Here is a 23,367-nt window from a genome sequence, read left to right as displayed (position 1 = left end):
ATCTTCCAGCAATTCAGAGCATATTTTGGATATCAAATAAACTGGGGGAAATCCAGAGTTTACCCTTTAGCTGGCGGCGAACTGGTTCTGTGGCTCTGGTCGCTTACAGGTATTCCCTTATTTAGGAATATACGTAACAAGGAATCTGAAAGAATTCTTCAAGCGGTACCTATATCCACAGTTAGAAAGATGTTTCGCACTGGAGGAAGCTCCCACTCTCCCTGATGGGTCGAGCCGCCCTCTTCAAGATGTCCTTCCCTGCCTCCTATATGTACTTCAGAACACACCGTTTGAGGTACCACGTCCTTCTTTGCTCAGGTTAACAGTGAATTGCATACTGTAAAATGGGACGGGGGCAGCCCCGTATATCTCTGAGTAAGCTCCAAAGAGGTGTGTCTTATGAGGGTCTAGCGGTTCCGGACATCCAAGCATACTACTGGGCGGCTCAGCTGGTCCTAATTAATGAATGGGTATTTGCTGACAGGGAGGAGCTTGCCTATGGGGTGGACCAGTCGGCCATGGGTGATGGAGGGCACCTTTCCGCGCTCTATGCTACGAGGCTGGAGGGCCACCTTCCTTCCGTTCCATACGTAGGCAACGGTGAGAGCCTGGAGGAAGGCCACCAAATTCTTGAGATGGGAGGGTAAGTTAACAAATGCGACCACCCTTTGGACTATCCACCAAGTCAGTGAACTCTGTAATTTAAAGGGATAATACTGATGGGGTCTATTAGGTACTGACCATCTGGGAGACGTTTGGAGAAATGGGGCACTGATCTCTTTTGAAGAATTGCAGAGGGAATATGCGCTGGGGGCGTTGGTTAGCTTTCAGTACCTCCAGTTGGGCATGCGCTCAGGAAGCATGTACAGGTGGGCGACCAACTCCTGGAGTCATCTCCTTTAGAGGACCAGTTATTAGAACCAATGCCGGAGAAGGAAGTCTCCCTGACCTATTTAAAAAACAAAAAACAAAAAACAAAAAAACAACAACGTATGAATAACTCCCCAAACCCCTGGGCGGTCTCTTCATGAAGTGTGGGAAGGTGACCTGGGTGCGATAGTGGAAGAGGGCTGGCAGGAAGCCCTTCAGAGCCATAGGGCGGTGGCAATCAGTGCTAGATTTCATTTAACACAACTTAGAATCTTTCACAGATCCTATTATTCCAGATCTCTTCTGCACCGCATGGGCCACAGCAAGTTGGATCTATGTAATAGGGAGTGTGGCAAGGTGGGCCCGGTATTTCATATCACATGGAGCTGCCCAGTCATACAGTATTTCTTGAGGCAAGTGGTTCGCAACATGGCCCAGGCAACGGGCCTCACAATCCTGTTGGAGGCCAGATGGATATTGTGTCTGGGGACGAAGGTTGGCCATGTCATCAAAGATTGTGGCCGATGCTGGCAGCAAGTGTGGCCAAAAGAGATATAGCAAGAGCATGGGGGCAGTCAGGCTGCCAGAGATTCAGGTCTGGGAAAACAACCTAGATTGGTGCCAGCGCTCACAGCAGGCGGTCTATCTAAGCCGTGGCTGCCCCGGGAAATATGACAAAATCCGGTCCAAATTGCAAGAATATAGAGGCATGTAGGGAAGTCTGGGAAGGGTAAGGGGGACTAGGTGGGCTCAAAACGCAACTCTACCATCAATTAGTTGTTGAGGGGTGATCTTAGTTTGTGCGTTGTAGAGAGTTGGGATCAACTACATTCTAATTGGGATTCTACCTTGATGTAATGATAACTATTGTTTTTCTATAAGGACCAAGAATCATATTCTAAAAGTGTCTTGGTGTTAATTGTTATTTGATGAGCAGCTATTTATGCAAATAAAAATATTTTTAAACAATAAAAAAAATAAAAAAAGAATCCACACTGTCACAAACACAACATACAGTGCACTTCAGAGCCAACTTATGTTTCTGAATTCATGTCATTTGACAAGTAAGCAACATGTAGGCAGCATAGCTTAATCAATTATCGGTGCAGAATTATATTTCTGCAGCACTAATTGTTCCAAAACCTCAGGAAAAAATAAATACAAATGTTATATGGACTGCACAATGCAAATGCTAGGTCCAACACAAATATTTTAAAGTGGGATCACATATCTATATCTTAAAACACTGTACTGACTCCCCTAAAATTAACTACAGAAGGAGTTGCTGAATGTTGCGCTAGTGGGAAGTCTGCGTCTCAGCATGCTGGGAGAAGCTTAAAGTTGCCAGTAGTTATATAAACAAATGGTGAATCCTTTTGCTCTACCCTGCACGCTTGAGTATATTAACCAGTACTGTTGCTGCTTTCACCTCTACCATCCTTGCAAATAAGAAACCTGATAGGTCATGAAGTTTAGAACATTGTATATGTCATCTGTAGCTTGGAATACTGTGCATGACATTTTATGCAGTTTAGATATGAATTGGTGTCCATTGATGTCAGGAGACCTCTGATGCTGGTCAATAGTTTCCTAATACAATAAATACTTATATTTTACCTGGATCTCTCCTGTGTCTCAAAAAACTTAACAGTAGCGATGAGTGCCTGAGGGGGTCAGGTGTGACCACCAACCTGTGTTTCGATCGGTGGCTGACTGGACTCCCTGTCTGGCTCTGTGCAACTGAAGCAGCACCTAGCAAGTTTGCTTTCTTGCTGAGCTAAATCCTCAGCATAGGTTTCAGGTGCCACTGTACTGTGGAGGGAACGCCAAATTTTAAGGCGCTTTTCTCTTCTGTGTTCCTGCATTGTTAGTGGACGGTTATTCCTCTTTTCACATCAGCGCAGAATCCATTTTGCCTTGGGAAGTGTTGTGGATACTAGATGCTGAGTGATGCAGTACATCATCCATCTTGTTTTGGGAAATGTTGCAGCTGTCTGATTTCGAGTGACGCTGCATAACATTCATTTTGGAGGATACTGACCAGGCGCCCTGTGGTACATACAGTACACCGGCCATCATGCTTTGGGAAGTGCTGAGCCTGTCTGACACCATGTGACGCTGCATGGTGTCCATTTTGGTTGATGCTGATTGATGTTATTATTTGGTGGCTATCTTAACTTAGGAGGTGCAATTATTGCCAACATTTAATTGGTGTAGAAGGCATTATGTTTTAACATCAGCTGTGTTACCAGAGGGCATTTTGAATTGGGTTTGGAGGCTCACTGTGTCGGTGTGAATTTCAATGATTTCTAGACACATTTCAGTGAATCTCACTGTGTCTGCATGGGCTTGAAGGATTCCTTGACAATACTGAGCAGACAGCCTAGGTCTTATACCAGCAATGTACTGCGATAAATTATCCTCCTTTTATCCAAGTTTTTGACTAACATCCTTTCTTTCAGGTTCCGTTATTGTGTTGTGGATCATGGCAGCTGCAAGTATGTCACTACTGCCACAATTTTTATCTGACAAGAGGGGGAACATGTATTACCTTGGAAGATGGAAACAGTTGTTTGATTACCAACTACTCATTATTACTAGGGAAAAGGTTTATGCTATAAAAAAGCAAGCTATTTTGTTGCATAACTTAGTAGGGGTTGAAGGAAAAAAAATTCAGAGTTTGGATGAAATTCTTACTGGACAAGGAGAAGGCAAACCTAACAATTAGTATGACATGTTTGTGATGATGCTAGAGAGACATTTTAGATGTCAGGTTTAAAGCCATTAAAAGGCAAAACATTTTTTACAAGGATGCAAGGGAAATTTGAGAAGATTAGAAGTTATGTAGCAGCATTGAAGACTATGGTACGGACCTGATTTCGGTCAACTCACTGACTCTTTGGTCAGAGATCAGATTTTTAGATGTACCAATAACGTAAAGGTTCAGGATAAACTTCTCACAAAAAAATTCTGCTCTGGAAGAAACTACAGCTATTGTGGAAGGAAAGGAGAACATGTGTATGTGGGTGAAGGAGATGAGAGAGTATAAGGGGAGTGAAGAATGTGAGAAGGGGGTCCTGTGAACAAGATTAAGACAATAAGTATGTATCCCAAAACATGTTGGAAATTTAGCAATCTAGGAAGTTCACCAGTGATGAGACTGCAAGTGGTAGCAAAATCATTAGAATAAAGTGTTTAGGTGTGGCAGTGAAGGGCATCTTTAAAAAAAAAAAAAAGAGGATAGACTTGACGGTGATCCGTTAGAAATGTCAGAGTGTGAAATCAAAGTGTGGGTGGCTCGTGTCTGTACTTGCTGATTCTGCATCACCATATACTATGACTGATGACAAGAACTGGGATGTAATATTTGGTAAAGACAGTACTGGGTTACTTCCACCAGATATTAATCCTGTGGGATACAGTGAAATAAGAGTTGCGGTCCTTGCATAGTCTGATATGAGAATTCAATTTAGTGACCATGAAACATTTGGTAAGGATTAGGTTGCGAAAAGGGGTGGCAACCTTTTAGGTAGGAGACATCAAAGAGATACATGAATGATCTTGAATCTCAATTCACATGAGAAAGTTTTATTGTTATCAAAGAGTGACAAGAAGTACTACAAGGTAAACTTGGATTACTTATAAATCCATAACATAGAATTATCTTGAAAGATAATTCTGTACCTTGTGTGTCTAAGGAAAGGAGGTTTCAAATGTGGTGCTAGATCCTTTGAGGAAGGAGTTATACATGTTGCTGGGGCTGGGTGTTATTGAGGAAATAGAATAATCCGAGCTGCTTGCCCCTTAGTTTGGAACCAAAAGATAAGAATGTGTGTTGATCTACGCAGATTAAATAAACATATTTGAGTTGACAACCAACACTTATCCAATATTTTGGAAACTTTGGCCTTGAAAAAAAAGGTGCACAATTGTTTAGTGTCTCAGATTTATCCTCTGCCTATCATTAGGTTTCATTGCATGCTGAATCCGGATACCCAACATCTTCTGCAACTCCTTTGGGAGTTTCTAGGTTTGTCTGCATGCCTTTTGGATCAGCATCTGCAGCTGCTTGCTTCCAGAGGGTAATGAATAAGGTTTTAGATGGTTTGCCAAAGGTTCCTTTCTTCAAGGAAGACATCTCGAGTTTTTAGTGAGAGTCAAAAAGAACATGATGAGATGTTGTGAAATGGGATGGGGCAGTTGCGGGATGCAGGTCTTGTTCTAAAGAAGGAAAAACATAAGTTTAGAGTGACTACAGTGACCTACCTTGGGCACACTATTTCGAGGGAAGGTATAAACCCAAATTTGGAGCTTGAAAAGAGCATCTTTAATGTACCAACTGCAGGAAACCAAGATCAGAAATGTCCTTCTATGGAACTGGCAGAATTTCTTTCCAAAGTTCATCCTTAACCTGCCATTTTAACTCAACCTTTGAGACTCCTTTTTAAAAAAGGATCCGAGTTTGTGTGGACTGAGAGTGCAATGTGGCTTTTTAAAAAAAAAATCAAACACAAATATTGGCACCTTGCCTACATTAGGACATTCCGATGCTTGCATAAAGAAATTCTGTTAATTGATGTGAGTTTCTGTGCGTTGGGTGCACTTCCTCTCCAAGGTGTTGGGGGTGAGCCAATATTGGTATCTTTTGCCTCACGCTCATTGAAGAGTGCGGAAGAAAGGTACTTGGTCACTGAACGGGAAGCATTAGCAGTATAGGGCTATCATTCACTTTAAATGTTTAGTATGGGGGATACCAGTTACAGTCAGATTGGACTATCGTCCACTTTCACAAATGTTCACATGTAGGAGTGCCAAGAATTTATCCCCCAGAATCAAGAGATGGATAGAAGAATTATCAGAGTATAATTTTGGTGTTCATTACTTACCTGGATCAAAAATAAATGCATGGTGGACTGTTTGTCAAGCATCCCCTCAACAATGACGGCATTTTTATAGTTCTTTGATAAACTAGGTGTGTAAAAGTGCAACTGATAACAGAAAAGAGTCAGTTGCTAGTTCTAAGGATGAGGATTTTCCTACATTACAGGACTATATAGTTAAAAGCTGGCCAAACATTAAAAATATATAGATAGACAGAGGAGTTTGAAATGCAAAAGGTGAGCTTTGGATGGTAAATAGTAACATTGACTAAAGGTGAATGTGTGGTACCACCTGGTGACTTCAGAGAAAAAATGACTAATTTGGCACATGAGGGACATCTGGGAGGAATTTGTAAACAAACCCTAATCATGTGAGTGGTACTGGTGGCTTGGGATGGATCACCATGTATAATAAGTGGTGAAGGACTGTTAGTTTTATAATTATTTGCACGCTGCTAAGTACACACAGACAGCTCCTTTGTCACCTGTTGAAGATCCCTTGGAGCCTTGGACTAAGATGGGTCTGGATATTGTAGAATCATTGGACATGACGGCTCCTATGTTCTGCTGAAGGATGATTATACCTCATAATGGGTGGTTACTTAGTGTGTGGCTTCTGTTAACACTAGAGCTGCAAATGATTTTCTCAAGGAAAAGCTCTCTCATGAAAGTTTTCCTAAGCATTTAATCACAGACACTGGCAGCCAATTTGTCTCATGTAAAATGTGAGGTTTTTTTTAAAGTAACTTTCCATTGTTCTAAGAACGGCTCTTTATTAGCCACAGGTCAATCGACTGACTCAGCGTATGAATAGGACTGTGAAAAGTTGTGTTCAGAGAACAGTCTCCACAGTAAGTTCCTTGAAAGAGGTGTTGTGAGAGACATGGTAGGCTCACCGTCATACACCTAATGTTGTTTGATCAGTTTCTGATTTCTTATCCTTGAGCGGTCATAAGTCACATGATAAACTTAATCCAGCATGGTTGAACTCGAGTGTAATTAAAACGGACGTGCGTTCTAGAAAAGATGTGTGCGCCTATTGGAAAGTGTATCAAGAAAAATCTAAGTCCAGATTTGATGTAAAAAACTCAGAGCAGGACAGTAATTGGAATGTAGGTGACAAAGGTTTAATTTAAAAAAAGCGATCTGGTCAAGAAGGGACTCTAAATTCATGGGTCTGTTTACCATTCACAAAGTGAAGAAGTGTGTTATGATACTTGATTCTGGGGATGTGTGGAATAAGTTCCATGTGGTTAAATTCAGTGACAATGTGTGCACTCATGAGAAGGAATTTGGTGGAGAAACTCCACCCAGTAATGTGAGAGATGATAATGAGAGGATTGATACTGTGGGGACTACTGGGAAAAGAAGAACAAACCCTGCTTGTTGCGGTGATTATATAAAGGATTGATTCTCTGAGCTTTGTTTGGATGGTCCAAACAGTTTGTGATCCAAAGAATTGTGGACATTTTTAATGGTATTGTATAGATGTTATATAAATTGATTTTGGCATTGTATTCAATCAACAAAGTATTTTATTAACATGTTTGTGTTACTTAGTTGTAGGGAAGGGAGATGGGATATAACCGGTGCGGCTGCTTTTTTCACCTCTAAAAACCTTGCAACTTAGAATCCTGTTAGGTCATGTCGTTTAAAACATTCTATCCGACATTTGTAGCTTAGAAAACTGAGCATTACCTGTTTAACAGTTTAGCTATAAATTGGTATCCGTTTCTGCTAGGATGCCTCTGATGTTGGTTGGTCTGTAGTTTCGTACTACAATAAATACTCTAATTTTATCTGGAGCTCTCCTGTGTGCTGAATAAATTAACACAGAGGCCTTGGTTACACAGACTTATACTATTTACCATAGCAAATACTTCAAACATACTAGAAATGGCAGAGTTGAGGCCACTGGTGACAACAGGGCTCAAAGAGAAATGTGTTGCATGCTATGTTATTTGAGAGCCCATATCATACTCGTATTCATGATCCCACAAGACAAAGGTTAACTAGTTTGGTATAGAAGGAAGACTAGTGTCCCTTGCTTGTTTTAAGTTAAGTGTAAGGAAACACATCTGTAATTGCTGAAAAAGAAACTGAACTATGTTTCTTTAACAATGGTCATTCTGGGCTGTTGAAGTATGTCCCCTTACTATACCCAGTTGGAGGGGTATGGGAGGTCTTTAGCAGCATATGTGAATATGCTGCTAAAGAATATATTGAAAATATTGCCCAACAACGCCCATCTGACCATGAGAAAAATATTCTAGTTTTTAATCTGGTAGGTCTTGACTGCCCTATTATGGGTTTTAGTGATTTAATACTAATGAGGAAATTCATTCTTGAGCCAGGACGTGTTAAATAGTTAATTGAACATTGGTTGTTTTCATCCTGCTAAAGTCCAATTTTTAATCCTGTAGCTATATCATTCAGTTTTTTGTTTTTTTTAACACTGGCTGACGCTGTGGGACCATCAAAGGTACTGATCATGGTTTGGAACTATTGAAACCAAGATGCAACATGGTACCGTCTTTGACGAGCTAAGATTTAATATGGCATTTTAGGAGTTCAACCACCTGTTGATACTTAGTAATACTTTATATTCTGTGTGGGACATTTCTATGCTTTCGAATGTATCTGCAGATTAACTGAGAAATTTGCACAACACAGTGGCCACGGATTGCAGGTGATTGAGAAATATGTTGTAGAGCCTTTAACACCTTCGGTGCCAAGGACAGAACGGTTCCGTCCTCAGCACTGGTCGTGTTCGGAGGACAGAACCATTCCATCCTCATCACATGACCATGAAATACCTCTGCTGTTTACAGCAGAGGGATTTCCAGTTTTATTTTTTAGCCTTAGGAGCAGGGAAAGAGCTAATACTGAAAGGGGAGATTCTCCCCTTTCCAACTATACCTTTCCTGTGTGCTTTCGTGCTCAGGGGGCTATCTAGGCACACCGAAGCACACAGGAAAGGTATGACTGTAAAGGGGGAGGATCTTCCCTTTCCAATGGTACCATTTCCAAGTGCATCACTGCATGGAGATCGCTCCAAGAAGGTGATTATTTGTATCAGTGGAGGGCTGATTGGCCCTATCTTTAGGCCGATCTATGCCCCCCGTAAAAAAACGAAACACCAGGGGTTACTTTTTATTTAACATTTGTAGGCCTCCCGAAGGGTGAGGTGGGGGGCAAAAATCCCACTAGACACCAGGGATTATTATTTTTTTATATGTAGGTGTGGGGGCTACCCAGCATTGGCAAGACCATACCCTCTACACCCACCCCAAAAAGAAATGTCCTTCTGCTCCCCGGGGGGTGGGGCAGCATTTTTATTGGCACAAGCGGGTCAATCCTAGGTGGTAGAACTTTTGTGGATTTCTGTGGATTCCTGAAGTTTCCATCACAGAAATTTAAGGAAAATGAGTGATTTTAGGCAAAGTTTGAGATTTGCAGGGCATTGTGGGTAAAAATAAAAATAAAACATGATCCTGCAAGTCACCTCTCCCTGGATTCCTCTAGGTCTATAGGTTTCAAAAATGTACAGGTTTGCTAGGTTTCCATAGGTCCCAGGTGAGGCAGGGCCTAAAAACCACAGCTACCCACTTTTAAAAAAACTGCCTGCTTTGCGTGGAACAATTTGAAGGATCCATGTTGCGTTTTGGGCCGTTTCCTGTCACGGGCACCAGGCCTAACCACACAAGTCAGGTACCATTTTCATCAGAAGACTTGGAAGAATGCTGGGTAGAAAAAAGGGTGTGGCTCTGTGCAGGTTCCAGAACTTTCCATTTCAGAAATGTGTGTTTTTTTTTTAGTTAAACTTTGAGGTTTGCTACAGATTCTGGGTAAAAACAACCTAGGGAGAGCCACGCAAGTCACCCCATCCTGGATTCCCCCTGGTGTTTAGTTTTCAAAAATTTACAGGTTTGCTAGGTTTCCCCAGGTGCCAGCTGAGGTACGGCCCAAAAACCACAGCTACCCACTTTGCAAAAAACACGTCAGTTTTGCATGAAAAAATTGGATATATCCATGTTGCGTGTTTCCGGTAGCAGGCATTAGGCCTACACACACAAGTGAGGTAACATTTTTCTTGGGAGACTTAGGGGAACACACAATAACAGAACAAGTGTTATTACCAATTGTATTTCTCTGCATTTGCACCTTCCAAGTGTAAGACAATGTGTAAGAAAAAAGTAATTTTGAGAAATCTCCCTTGATTCACATGCAAGTATGGGTACTCACAAATGTAGAAATGTGCAAATAATCCCTGCTTCTAAACTCCATTTCTTGTGCCCATTTCAGAAATACATGGTTTCCTCGATACCTACTATTCACTATTTAACCATATGAAATGCTCTATACCCGGTACACAATGAAAAACCATTGCAAGGTGCAGCTCAGTTATTGGCTCTGGGTACCTCAAGTACTTGAAAACCCCACAAACCCTATATAAATATATCCACAACCAGAAGGGACAAGCACAGTGGTTCCCAACCTGTGGGCCGGGGACCCGTAAGGGTCCGCTAAGTCGCGTCAGTCACTGCTTAGAAACTTAAATAATATTAACAAATTAGGTCCCCGGATTCAAATAAATGATTGAGCGGGATTTCCGGGTTCCAGTAATGATAAGGTGGAGTCCACAGATGTCAAAAGGTTGGGAATCACTTGTCTAGCAGATGTAATGGTATATAGCTTTTGTGAATCGGCCATCATGAGTGAAGTTACAAATGAAAAAGTTAGCACAAATGCCTCTTTTTTCCTAACAATTTCAATACTATTTTTATTTCAACACTCTGTTTCTTTGCGAAAACCTTGAAAGATCTACACAAATGACCCCTTGCTGAATTCAGAATTTTGTCTCGTTTTCAGAAATGTAAAGCTCTCTGCGATCCACCATGGGTTTCACATCCGTTTCTATCACAAACTGGAAGGAAGTTTAAAGCACAAAAATACTCCCAATAAAATGCCAAAACTGTATTAGAAAATTCGGATTTCTGAATCAAGTCTGCCTGTTCCAGAAAGTCGGGAAGACTGATTTTAGCAACAAAAACATTACATTGATGGCATCTGCAGTAACAAATAATAATAATAATAAAAAAATAAAAAAAACACTTTCTTCTGCAGCACTGTTTTGCATCCCCCACCCGCCCCAGAAAACAAAAATTAGCTATGAATTGGCTAATTTATTGTTCCCATATAGGAGAATCCACAAACCCCAGGTACCTTTAGAATCCCTGTGATGTTTAAAAAAAAAAAAAAAAAAAGTATAAATTTGGCGAGGATAGTCTAAGAGGACACAAAGTTAGGGAGGCCTAAGCGTGTACTGATCCAAATATCATAAAGAGCTTAGCACAGGGGTGGAAAAGGCCTAGCAGCAAAGAGGTTAACTAAACACTGACTATAAAATCATAGGTGCATCTTGGCTCCCTTTCTCAAATTGCCAAAATAAACACATATATACACAGCCACAATAATAACGTCACAATGAAATCATAAAGGCATCATTTAAAAAAACATGTAAAAGGAGCATTTTAACCACAAGACTTTTCTTTGTAAAAGAAAAGCAGCTAGGGATAACGGCTGGAAGGAACACATGCTAATTAATGTGCCTGTGAAAAGATACTAAGTTACGGATTTATGTCTGTAATTGCACACAGCTTTCTGAGGGCATTCAAATAAACACTTCCCTTACTGTGACGCAGGACACACACAGGCCCCGATGAATCAACGAACGCAAACTTGTTCATCACCATGTGCATTTTATCAGCCCAAGCAATTAATCAGTGATTCCGGAAAAGATATAAAATGGATGCTACTATGTAACTAGCTACAACAATACTAGCACCACCCACAAATATAGTTGTGTTAAAAGAATTTACACTTTCTTACTATTCTATGGTTTAACATTTTAAGACATAGAAGACTTTCATCTAGTCCTCACCAGGACAAAACAGAAAAACAAATCGAACCTTGTAACATTGTAACAAGTAAACACATTTTACGTTGCCATACGTTATTAAACAAAAAATATCTGCCAACATTTAGAAGCCTTGTGTGAAAAATAAGTACCCCATTATTGCTTCCATATCAGGAAAGAAAGAGAATTAGAACTGGATGCTGCTAAACAAATGCACACAATTACAGGATCATCGGAAAATGATACTACCTGCATATAAAAAAATAAAAATACAACTTTGACAGTCTGGTCTGGAGCAGTAAAGTTTGAGGTACCACATCATGCTTACATCAAAAGATATCTATCTGTGATAGTTTCACATAAAAAGTGCTGCTGCTCACAATTAACAAACATTAGCAAACAAACAGTGACAAATAAAGCACAATTGACCATCGACCTAGGGGTGGATGCTCTGGAAAATTTACACCAAGACTAATGTGACAGAATCCCAAAGATAAATACAAATCAATAGTCGTCTAAGAATACAGTAAACAGGAAAATCAATAGTTTATCCTCAGTTTGGAGTGGCAGTGAGGGAGCGACCCACAAGACTCACTGCTGAGCGCTCTTGGGCTCCACCCCCTCGCCTGACGTCACATCTCCATCGAGTTCCTGATCAGAACACAAAGGCCGGAGAACAACCGTGAGATGGGGATATGGGTATGGGGTCAAGGAATGCTGTAAACCTGCTGTAGCAGCGCAGACTGTTGGGGGGGGGGATGCAAGGGGATCCACACTTCTCACTTTTTTCAGGGAGGGGCAGCGACTTTGGATCCAAACTCACATTGGATTGAACAAGTGCTGCTGCGTGAGAATGGAAGGTTAGTGGCAGTGTTTGAGGCCACAGTCTGGCGTGCTTGTGATAAGATTTTTGGGGGGGGGGGGGGGGGGGGTGTGAAGACACACAACAGGTGCCGCACTGAGGTAAGGGAGGGGGGGGGGCTTTTGTACCGAGGAGTTGCTGCAGCAGGATAGCTCTTCCCAGTGGAGGGTCCCTTTATTGTCGCTCTGCCTTTCCTTCCTTTGTTCCTAGAGTTCCTAGATGACATTACTGCTGCTTTAACAGCCATCAAGCCCACTTCCTGCTAAAAAGTGATCTCTATAAACCGGCAACAACAACATGCAGCAGGTGAGTTGGCGGGGTGCAGGTGCTGCAGCCCTAAATGCCACACCACTGAATAAAAAGGCAAAAAGGAAAGCAGCGCAAATACGTGCTCTAGCGACAAGAAGGAAAAAAAAAAAATCCTCAAATAACGGCAACTTACCAGCTAGCACTATAAAGTTAGTATCGCCAATATCTCCAGCTATACCAGCCACCTCAGGGGTGACAGCACCTCTGACAGGTACTGCTGCTTATGTCGCAGCTACTGCTGAGAATATAGATAGCACTCTAGTATCCAGTAGCAGTACCCTGCTACAGAATACTAGAAGTTCTGAGGAAGTAAATTGTCAACTTGATCCAACTAGGGTTGGTGGAGAAAAGAAAAAGGAAACATTAATAAAAGAGGTTTGTAAAGACCCTAAGGACTGTCCCCTCTTCTCGAACAATTGAAAAGCAGGATTAGAGAGCACGACTGCACCATCAAATGGACTCGGCGAAGCAAGACCATCAATGACGTCTGATCCAAGTAATACAGCAGCTGCAGTCGATTGTTAATTATCAAATGGTGCATGGGTTTGTAGCAACAAATTATTAGACGCTCTGGGTTCTTTAAAGCTCCCACCTCAAATTGCAATCAAGTTAGTTCCTGCCCAGTTTTACCAGGAATTATCTACTAATTTTGAAATACTACAGTTCAAAAACCACCAGGCCATCTTAGTGTCTCAAGGATCATTACAAGACACTGTTCTAGTTGAACCTATACAACCTACAATCCATCAATATCAGTTATTTTTCGAAACCATTCTAGCCAAAATCCAAGAACGCAGGACCTCTCAAGGGGTATGAAATCGCCTCAATTCACCACAGGTTTGAAAAGATAAAGGAAATGGTGCAAGAAACCCCAGAGCGAATCGAAGAGATTGAACAGAGAGTGCCGGACTCAGAGGATTGCTTACTTACTGTGGATAAGTGTATTGATACCCTTCAGAAAAAATGTGCAGGCCTCACAAATCAAGCTAGATGACATGGAGAACTACGGAAGAAGATCACACTTGCACTTTGTTGGAATCCCAGAGGGAAATTAACGTATTAATGGGCATGCAAACCCACTGTTGTATATGGAACCAATGATAAAAGAACATTTACTGGAGAAAGCCCCTCTGGATCGGACAATAATGCGGGCTCATCTGGTTCCTGCACAATGCTCATCTAACACTAAATACCCACGAACAAGGATTGTAAATTTTGCGGATTATTGTATAGGAGGAGGCCATTTTATCCAAAGCCATCAAGAAAAAAAAACTTTTCGCTAACTGATGGGTCAAAAGTTAAAGTATTCTGACATGTCTGCATTAGCAGCTCAGGTTGAGGGAATTTCAAGGTCTTATGGGTCAGTTTAAAAATGCCAGAGCACAGGCACCCATTTTCCAGCAATCCCTGCTCAAAATATTGTTTAAGGGGCATTTTTTTCTTTGTGCTACCCTGGAGGAGGCCCAAGGGGCTCTGCAGAAACTGCTAAAAGAAGGACATTTTTAGGTACTGCTGGGTATAAAGGGGAAATACAGGAATAAAAGGAAAAGGGAGAAAGAGGAGAAACATTTTTCTTCTTTAAGGACACTTGGAGAACATGAACTGAGATACTGTCAATCAATCAGTTTTTATATAGCGTGTGTACTGTACTATATTTTTTTTTAAATGTCTCACACTAGTCACTTTTCCTGGCTTTACTCACTTATATATGCTTCTCAGCACGTCACTTTGTTAGAATAGCATTTTGCACAGGGGTAATAGAAAAACGAGAGAAAAGAACCCGAAGTTGTATAGGATGTATCCTAGAGCAGTTGATTTCCCTTTTGCTGCGATAGTTGTAGGAAGAATTGATGATTGGGTGAGGGGTAAATGTAAAGTTCTGAATGGTATAGCATTCTTTATAGTTATGGGAAGGAGAAGGGAAGAGAAAAAATATATATATATGCACACACACACGGATATATATTCCTGCTTTACTACTTGCGAGTGGCTTGGGAGCAGCTGATTTTGTTAGACAAGAAAACAAACGCTGCAATGATAATGCTGGATGCAGAGAAAGCTTTTGATTTAGTTCATTAGGATGCCTGGTTATATAGTTTACGCCAATTTGGATTTCCTTTGCAGTTCATAACAATGATCACGGAATTGTATCAAGGAGCACAGGCCAGAATAGTTATTAACTCAAAAGTTAGAGACTTGATTACAATTAGGAGAGGGACTTGGCAAGGATGCCCTCTTATTGGCTCTTTTTATTGAGCCACTGGATCAAAAGATTCAAAGCACAAAGAAAATTTGTCCGTCCATAGTAGGAATGCCTAAAATAAAATTATTTGTATATGACATTATTTTGTACATAAAGCCATATAAGGGCAACATACAGAGAGCGTTTAACTTGATTAAACCAATTACTAACATAGGAGGGTATAAGATAAATAAATGAGAGTAAGACGGATCCTTTTACTTAATGCTTAAAGGGAATCTACCTACCAGTTTACAGCAGCAAGCTAGTTCACAGCGACTGATTCGATATTTGTGGCAAAAAAACTATGGTCATCTTCAATTAAATTATGTAACTGATGTTAAAAAAAAAAATTAAAAAAAGTAAAAGCACTTTTGGAAAGGTGGTCGGTCCTTCCATTAACCCTGATAGGGAGGACCTCTTTAATTAAAATGTCCATATTACCATTATTTCTTTTTTTTGTTTGATAGTGTATCGATAGGAGTTAATAGCTCTTATTTTCAGGAGCTAGACTCCTTAGTGAGGAGTTTTTTTTATTTGGAAGAAGAAAAAAAACTATTATGAAATATTCAATATGACAACTGGATGAACCCCAAGGAGGCTTAGCGCACCCCAGTTTACAAATATATTATCGGGCAGCATTGGTGGATAAGTAAACACATATGGTTGATGGCAAAGAAGTGCTGGAAACTTTTTTGATAAACAAAATGACCCAGGAGTCAGCAATAAATCTCCCAGCTTTTATAAAAACAGCCTACAACATTTTGATGCAGTTAATTCATGAGTTAAGGCATAGGATGGAGCTTTACTTCAGAACAGCAGCAGGTTATAGCTAACTTTTATGGGTTAAATCTATCTAGGACAGTGATAGGATTATGAAATACCAAATGCTTTAGAGAGCTGAATGATTTCGCAGTGAGGGATTACATGGGATGAGATTCTATTACGGTTTGATGGGCAGTGTAGTTGCTCTTCTTGAGTTTTGGACAGATTATTCACTTTCTAAAAACTAAGGTACAAAGGACAAGTTTAAAAGAACATCCAGCTTGGCGTGCTTTAGTAAGGAGTTAGTTACCAGGTACAGGTAATTGGTTCAGGCTGCTTTGCATTCACTCAGCTCACGAAATGACTACTGGTTTCAAGGGAAAAATATTTGAAAAAACGCAATTTAGGCTCTCGAAGGAAGATTGGCAGCTAATTGCTGGCATAAATCCTTAAAAAGGATATCAATTTTGTCCAGATGGATGGCATACTACACTCCAAAGGCCCTACATAAAATGTTCCCCTCCGTACCAGATCACTGCTTTTATAGTCATCGGGAGGGGGAGAGGAATTGGCTTTATTCATTTTTTGACTGCCCAAAACCAGCTAAATTTTGGAATGAGCTAATTACTGTTATAAATATGTATGGTATTGAAATAGAGGCAAGTGTAGGGTTATTCAGGACTTTCAAAAAGGCTCAGGAATTAAGTAAATACGAACTGTATTTATCTCAATTTCATTTACGATAGCTCGCTCCTTAACATTGCAAAATTGGAGGACACATACCCAACGCTCCAAAGCTGGTGGACTAAAAACGTTAAGAATTAAACATTTCGAAGAAGCATATGCAAAGAGAGCAGGGAGTGTTGGGAGGTATACAGCTATTTGGAAGTATTTTGGAGTCTCGAACTTGGAGGTGTTACGAAAACCGTCAAGTATACTAAGCTGGGGGAGTGAACGTATGATGGATCATATGTGATGAATAAATTACCATCACGAGCCTCTTGTACCCATGAGTTTAGATAACAATGGGAAGAGGCATATTTGGATATAAGTTAGATGTTTCAATTTCGATCTCAATTTCAACTTAAGCACTAGCACTTCTTTCAATTCTGCCTCTAAAACATGATTATTGAAATTATCCAAGTACATTGAGATGGGGAGGAAAGATTTAATGGATTATATGATTTGAATAAATTACTATCTGTATTCTGTTCCTCCTGTATATCTTTAAAAAATGAAGCACAATGAGAAGGTGGCCTGGTTTTTGTTCGGATACACTAGTACAATAGGTACAGGGTGGATGTCCCATTGTTAACTGAACTTTGAAGTACTAGTACTTTTTTATGTCTATTGTATAATTATCCCAACGTTGTGCTATTGTACATGTCTTAAATGTTACGTCTATACTTGTCCAATAAAAATATAAATAAGAAAATTCCCCCCCCCAAAAAAAAAAAAAAAAAAGAATACGGTAAACAGTGTTCATGATTTCACAGTTCGTAAAAGAATGAACAAATACGGCTTCCAGGGAAGGCGGTCGAGACAAAAACCGTAGCCCCAAAACAAACATTGCTGTACAAGATAGGTTTGAAAAACAGCACCAGAATGAAGCACAAGATTATGGTGCAAAGTCCTCTAGACAGATGAGAACAAAGTGGAGTTGCTGGACTGCAATGCACAATGGAAGGTGAGTGAAAACCAAACACTATCACCACAAATTATACCAACTATTTAGCATGATGGTGGAAGGGTGATCATTAGGGCCTGCTTTGCAGCAGCAAGACCTGGATGACTCATAATTAGAGCCCACCGTGAGATTTCCTCTGTATAGCAGTGCATTTTCTAGGAAACTTTGAGACCATATGTTTAACAGCTTAAGTATAGTCCAATATGGATAATACAACAGGACAGCATCCCAGTCAAAACATACTGGTAAATCTATGGCTGAATGGTTGAACAATAATAGAATCAGAATTTTGAGCTGGACAAGTCAAAGCCGAGATCCCGAATCCAAAAGGGTGTTATGCAGGACAAAAATAAATTAACATAAAGGGTCAGATGTATCAAACGGTTTTATCCATTGTGTGCCAATGGGAAAATGCTTTGATACATATGGCCCAAAATGCCTTTCACATATATCACCAAAATTATGTTGTAAAGGAGTACAGACCAGATTTACTCCCAGGTGATGCGATATTGAAAAACTCTAACTCCCCGTTATTAATGCTAAAAGGGGTTTTCACAACCTTAATGAATGATGGAATACGTCATCTTTTTCCCACAACACTACTGAATGCTGGATGTTTTTTATATTTAAGCTATACTAACAAACATGAAAATTGTTTAATCCACAGGCATCACCACTGCCGCACACTTCACAGCTGTTTCACCCTGGCAGGGTAGAAAACTGTTTCACCCCGTCAAAGGTTCCAAGACTCCATGTATAAACCTATATCCGAACTCTAAACAGTTTTTTTTTTTTTCAAACGTGGTATCCATCCTGGGACTTTTATAGAACTTGCTTTCATCAAATGAGGAAAGGATTAAAACTGAATTTTAAAAATGCTCAATATTTCTTGCTGGCCAGCGCCATGCTAAACAGACAATACTTCCTGAAATACTTTTAAGTCCCAGATTTGCCAACCGCCTCACAAGAATTCTTAAGCACAGTAAAGAATGGAAGTTCTTACAAGACAGCTGTGCGATGTCACACTACATTATCATTTCACATTCCTGTTGATGTGATGTAGCAGACTGCCACCAAACAGGAAGTCCAGTCTGCGTAAGGTGAAGGTAACACAAACGTTTTATAACATTTTAAAGCTAAATGAGAGAAAAAAAAAATGTTGCTGAGGAGACTGCATCAGAGCTACTCCTTAAAAAAAGAAAAGAAAAACCATTAACTGTGCCCTGGTGCAAAACGATTAAAAAAAAGGGCACAAATATATGTTTGTATGGACTTTGAGTGGGGAAAACAGAGATAATTAAGTAATGCAGGTATGCACTTTCTGTTTTATGGCTGCATTTAATTATGATGGGAAAAAAATGGAACTGAAATTCTGACATTTTGTGATGTGCATGTGAGCTCCATCAGATAACTGAAGACCTCCCTTCCAGACGCTACACTATTAAAATAATAATTCTACAGCGGCTGTTTTCTACTTTATCGTTTGTCACACAAACAGGAATGTGTTTGGAAGGTAGGTCTGTTCTACCAAAGAATCAGTAGATCCAGCGAAGCGCAGACACAGGCCAGAAAGAAAATGTAAACTGCTTACAAATCAACCTAGATTAAAATTAAACAAAACATACAGCCCTGCTGTACATCAACCCAAAAACAAAGTCCGGTGCTGATCTGCTTTTACATCGGTGTACTTTATTCTCATTTGAATTTCTCATTCTAGATTAAAGGGTGAACCATGCGGAAAGAGATGTAAGGCTTTGCTGTACCCCCTTAACTGTCAAAGAGCAGGGTATGTCTCGATAGCCGAAGCAGGATTGAAGAGAAGTCGTACTGACTGTAATGACAACTGAATTGCATCCCTTCTCACTTCCAATTCTAGCAAGTTTTGTTCAGATTATACACAAAAGCAGTAAACTATATTATCTGTGCCATGTACTGAAAAGGTAAAGCCTCTCTCACACTGTTTATAAGAAAGATATGGAAAATGGGAATAACGTGACATAGGCAAACCCTTATTTAAACGAGGTCAATGAGGGCTGCATAGGTACAGGGGAAAATTTTACGAAAATCTGAGCAACTAGATAAGGAACATGAAACTGGTCGCCTATTAAAAACGAATTCCACTGAATAATTCAATTGTTAAAGTGAACGAAATATGTGCAATTTATCAGTACTGAGAAGTGGAAGAAATAATTTACACCAAGGCATTTACAAAGTCGAAGCATAAGCCTATTTTACAGAACAGGGAGCTTACCTTATCCTTTGAAGGAGATCCTATTGATCAAAAACTAGCCTTGCACCACTAAAAAGTGTGTTTTCTGATAACGGTATTTGTACTTCTCACAGCTTTATCTGCTTCTTTGTTCAACACAATTCATCCCGTGCCTTTGCATAAAATAGTGCAAAACCAGTACTATAGGTAGGTCTCTTCAGTCCTGGCATTCAGTATATCGTTCTCCCAAGGAAAATCCTTTTTAAAACAAACAATCAAAAAATTAAAACTCCCAGGGAACCGCTGTTAGTTTATCTTGTGCTCTGTAAGCAAGCTGTCCAGTTTCTTTGAAGAAAGCAGCATCAAACATTCGGTTTGGCACGTTCATCTACTGGACTACGAGGACTTTGGCAGTATGGTTTGCTGTCCTAGGTGTTTTTAAATCTCCTCCCTGCAAACAATAAAACAAAAGAGAAATCAGCCCACTGCGGGATAGGTCTTGTTTTAGACGGGCAGTGAGATACAAAATTTTAAATTAAATGGCTTTTGCCATGCCGCCAGTCTTGATTTGTTACAGTCAAACATTAAGACTCATTTCAAACAGGGACTATGTGAATAGTTCAAGTGAAAAGCATTTCTCTGCCCAAATGACTGGTAGATGGCATTTGCAAAAAAATCTGAACGGAGACGTGCGTCAAACATTAAGACCATACCACAACCAGCAATACTCAGGACATTATCGAACAAATAGGCTAAGAGGAACATTTGAGATGGAGTCGTCGCCCGAAATTAGAGATTGCGAGAACACATTTAACACAGCGGAAAGAAGCAAGAAATATTACATAAAAAGCAAGCGGATGTTGCGCACAGACATGCAAATTAATAATCGTAATTTAGGGAAAGGTGACAAGGGGTAACGAACAACGAAAATTAAGACAACGAGGTGAATAGTATGGTTATAAGTTATCATTTGTGCATAGTTTTTGTATATAAAAAAGGGGCAACCCAAACCACTGTTTTACATAGACACACGCGGCGATATGAATAGGCTGGAGTACTTATTTTACCAACATGCCAGCGATCCGTTGAACAGCAAACATTAAATACACAAAACAATATACTATTCAAGACAGGACCTCAATTAAGGACATACTTGCTGCTGGATCTATGTTCTGCATCTGTTTCAAATTATCTCCATCCCAATCCCTGTGCCCACACAAAAGGCAGTGATATAGTTGCCGTATATTGTAATTGGTTCAGATAAAAGCAAAAATAAGAAACATGCCACAATGTATGAACATACTGTGCGTTTAAATTAAGACAGTAGCCAAAATGCATCTTCTAAAGATGTGTTCACTCCCACATAACTTTGTGATTTGTACGTACCACGTAACTTTAGGCGTTGTGTTCCTGTAATCCTATTGCAAAATTATGTGCACAAATCTGGTTAAGAAATACGTTTTAATCATCCGCAACCTACCTGCGCATAAATTATATATAATTGGGTTGCATTTTCTAACTGACGCTTAGTTCAGCTAACCAGATCCTTACCCTTTCAATTACCCCATAGATTTCCCGATTGTGCAACTAGCAACGGCAGGCTCATCCCATTTACAGTTTATCACACTGAGCTACCTCCCCGGCAATGCTGTCACCCTTCGATGTCTCGGCTGATTGTGCTCCCACACCCAGTTCCCTGTTTGTATTGGCAGGCACCCACCTAAGATGTGCTGACAAAACAACCCTGCCGACCTCCGGGCCTAATATACAATCACCCTCTCCTACCAATAACATAGGCTGTACTATCGCCCTCGTTTAACTGTGCTGTCACCTACCATTTTCCCAGGTAGTGGTCTCAACAACCCCACACCCGGACTCTGGCCCTTCTGTCACCCAGTGTCACGACCAGCCCACTTCTTTGACTCACTCAGCGACAACACCGCACCTTGGGTTCGCAGTCCTCTTTCGCCCAAACCCCTTCACTTCTTTGGGGGGCGACTGCCAAGCGCTGGCTCTCTTTCTCCCTCCCAGCGGCCGCCGCCCCTGCGCGCAGTCACTCCAGGAGGTGGAGATTGCGGGCCCTGCCGCCGAGCAAGATGGCGCCCCTTCCGTCCGCCCACTTCCGCCCCACATCCCGTCACCAACGCGTCTAGTTCCCGTTAGAGGAAAACCCCTCTAGGCGGCCTTAGGAAGGAAGCGCGTCATAGGCCGTACGCTCCGGACCGTCTGTGAAGTAGTTGTAGGTGGGTGTTTAAAGTTGGTGTAGTGCCAGGGGGTGACTGGAGGGTACGATTGTCGGGGCATATCACAGTTCAGAGCAGGGCAGTATTACCACGGACAGCGGGGAGGAGTTTTGCTCAAGGATGTTGGCAGGAGACCGAGCAAAGAGAACGGAGGCTGGAAATCGGGTCCAGAGGGGGCAGCAAAAGTGAAAGGAAGACAATTGCGGATGGAGAAAGAATGGTTAGGATACACGAACTCGCCCCATTTCGGAAGAGTAAATTTTTAAAATTTAAAATGATGGTCTTTTATTTACAAAATCTGTTTCGGTCTAAAACATGTTTACGCCTGCATATACTTTCGTTTACTTATGTCACGAACACATCTAATCAATTGCCTCCCAGGGAATGGCAGGAGATTGAAGAAAAACAAAGCATCGCAGGTGAGTGGAAGAAACATGGGTGGTTTAAAATCAAAACGTATAGGCAGACACTCAAGTGCAGGGATACTCAAAGTGTGGGCCCCTGACCTTTATATGCGCCGCCCTGGGCAACAGGAGTACAAGGCTGCTGCTGTTCGTTGGACTCAGCTCTAACAATAAAAAGATCTTAGATAAAGAGGCAATCTTTTATTTCAAGGTTAATTGGCCTCAAGGAAAGGAAGAACTAGGGAGTCCTGAGCTTTACTTCAGAAACACATTCTTTTAGACATCTTGCACCAAAAATGTAAAAAAATAACAGCTGCTTCAAAATTCTAAAAGTGTATTAAGTTAACTTGCAGAACCCTTTCACCTAAGTATAATTTATTATATCAGTGCATTGAGAAGTATTAATTTAAAAATGATAGTTTTCAAACATGAATTTAGAAACATTGATTCTTACTCCTACCCTGACAAATATGCAAATGGTAAATTAAAGCGGCAAGTCAGATGTTATGTGCACTTTTTTGAGTGGTCCATGTTCCTATTACACATGAACAACATTATGGTTTATTAAATCAAACACTCCGCAATGGTGGAGGAGCGTTGCCCCTCTGGTCAAGAGCCAGGAGATGAAAAATAAAATAATAGTTACACTATAGTTTTATATTTCATCTACTGGCTCAGCCAGCAGTACAAGGAGGGGCGGGCTGGGCCACTGGAGGTGGGAGTGGGAAGGAGGAGAGAGTGCACTAAGTGCCCATGTGTTTTGGGCCGGCCGGCCGGCTCAGGCCCTCCAAACACACATGCTCACTGATGTTTCTCCAGCCTGGCTGTGTTAAACAGCCGGACTGGAGAAACTGCACATACCCCAGGGCTGTGTCTGAGCGGCAGTCACTGCCGATCAGACCAATCTTGATGCTGCTTTCATGCTAGGTTTTGCTTAAAAGCAGCGCCAGGATTGCTGGGGAGCCTGTGCTGGTATCCC

General features: G+C 40.9%; 1 protein-coding gene across 20 annotated transcripts in view; it reads right to left on the bottom strand.

The window, feature by feature from the left end:
* Window positions 1–21,892, bottom strand: part of EPN1 (epsin 1) — a 250,587-nt gene extending 228,695 nt beyond the window's left edge. For 6 of the 20 annotated variants that reach the window (XM_069200570.1, XM_069200582.1, XM_069200588.1 and 3 more), the window contains exons 1-2: window positions 21,687–21,861; window positions 19,784–20,192 (exon numbers count right to left, since the gene is read on the bottom strand). The gene's annotated coding sequence lies outside the window, so the exon portion shown is untranslated. Of the gene's footprint in view, window positions 1–19,783; window positions 20,193–21,576 lie in introns of all 20 variants that reach the window. The other 14 variants (XM_069200571.1, XM_069200589.1, XM_069200586.1 and 11 more) reach the window with 10 other exon arrangements.
* Between the last annotated feature and the right edge of the window lie 1,475 nt (window positions 21,893–23,367).

The sequence above is a fragment of the Pleurodeles waltl genome, chromosome 7 (assembly GCF_031143425.1).
Source record: "Pleurodeles waltl isolate 20211129_DDA chromosome 7, aPleWal1.hap1.20221129, whole genome shotgun sequence".
In the NCBI taxonomy this organism is placed as follows: domain Eukaryota; kingdom Metazoa; phylum Chordata; class Amphibia; order Caudata; family Salamandridae; genus Pleurodeles; species Pleurodeles waltl.
This window is presented reverse-complemented; position numbering and strand designations above follow the sequence as displayed.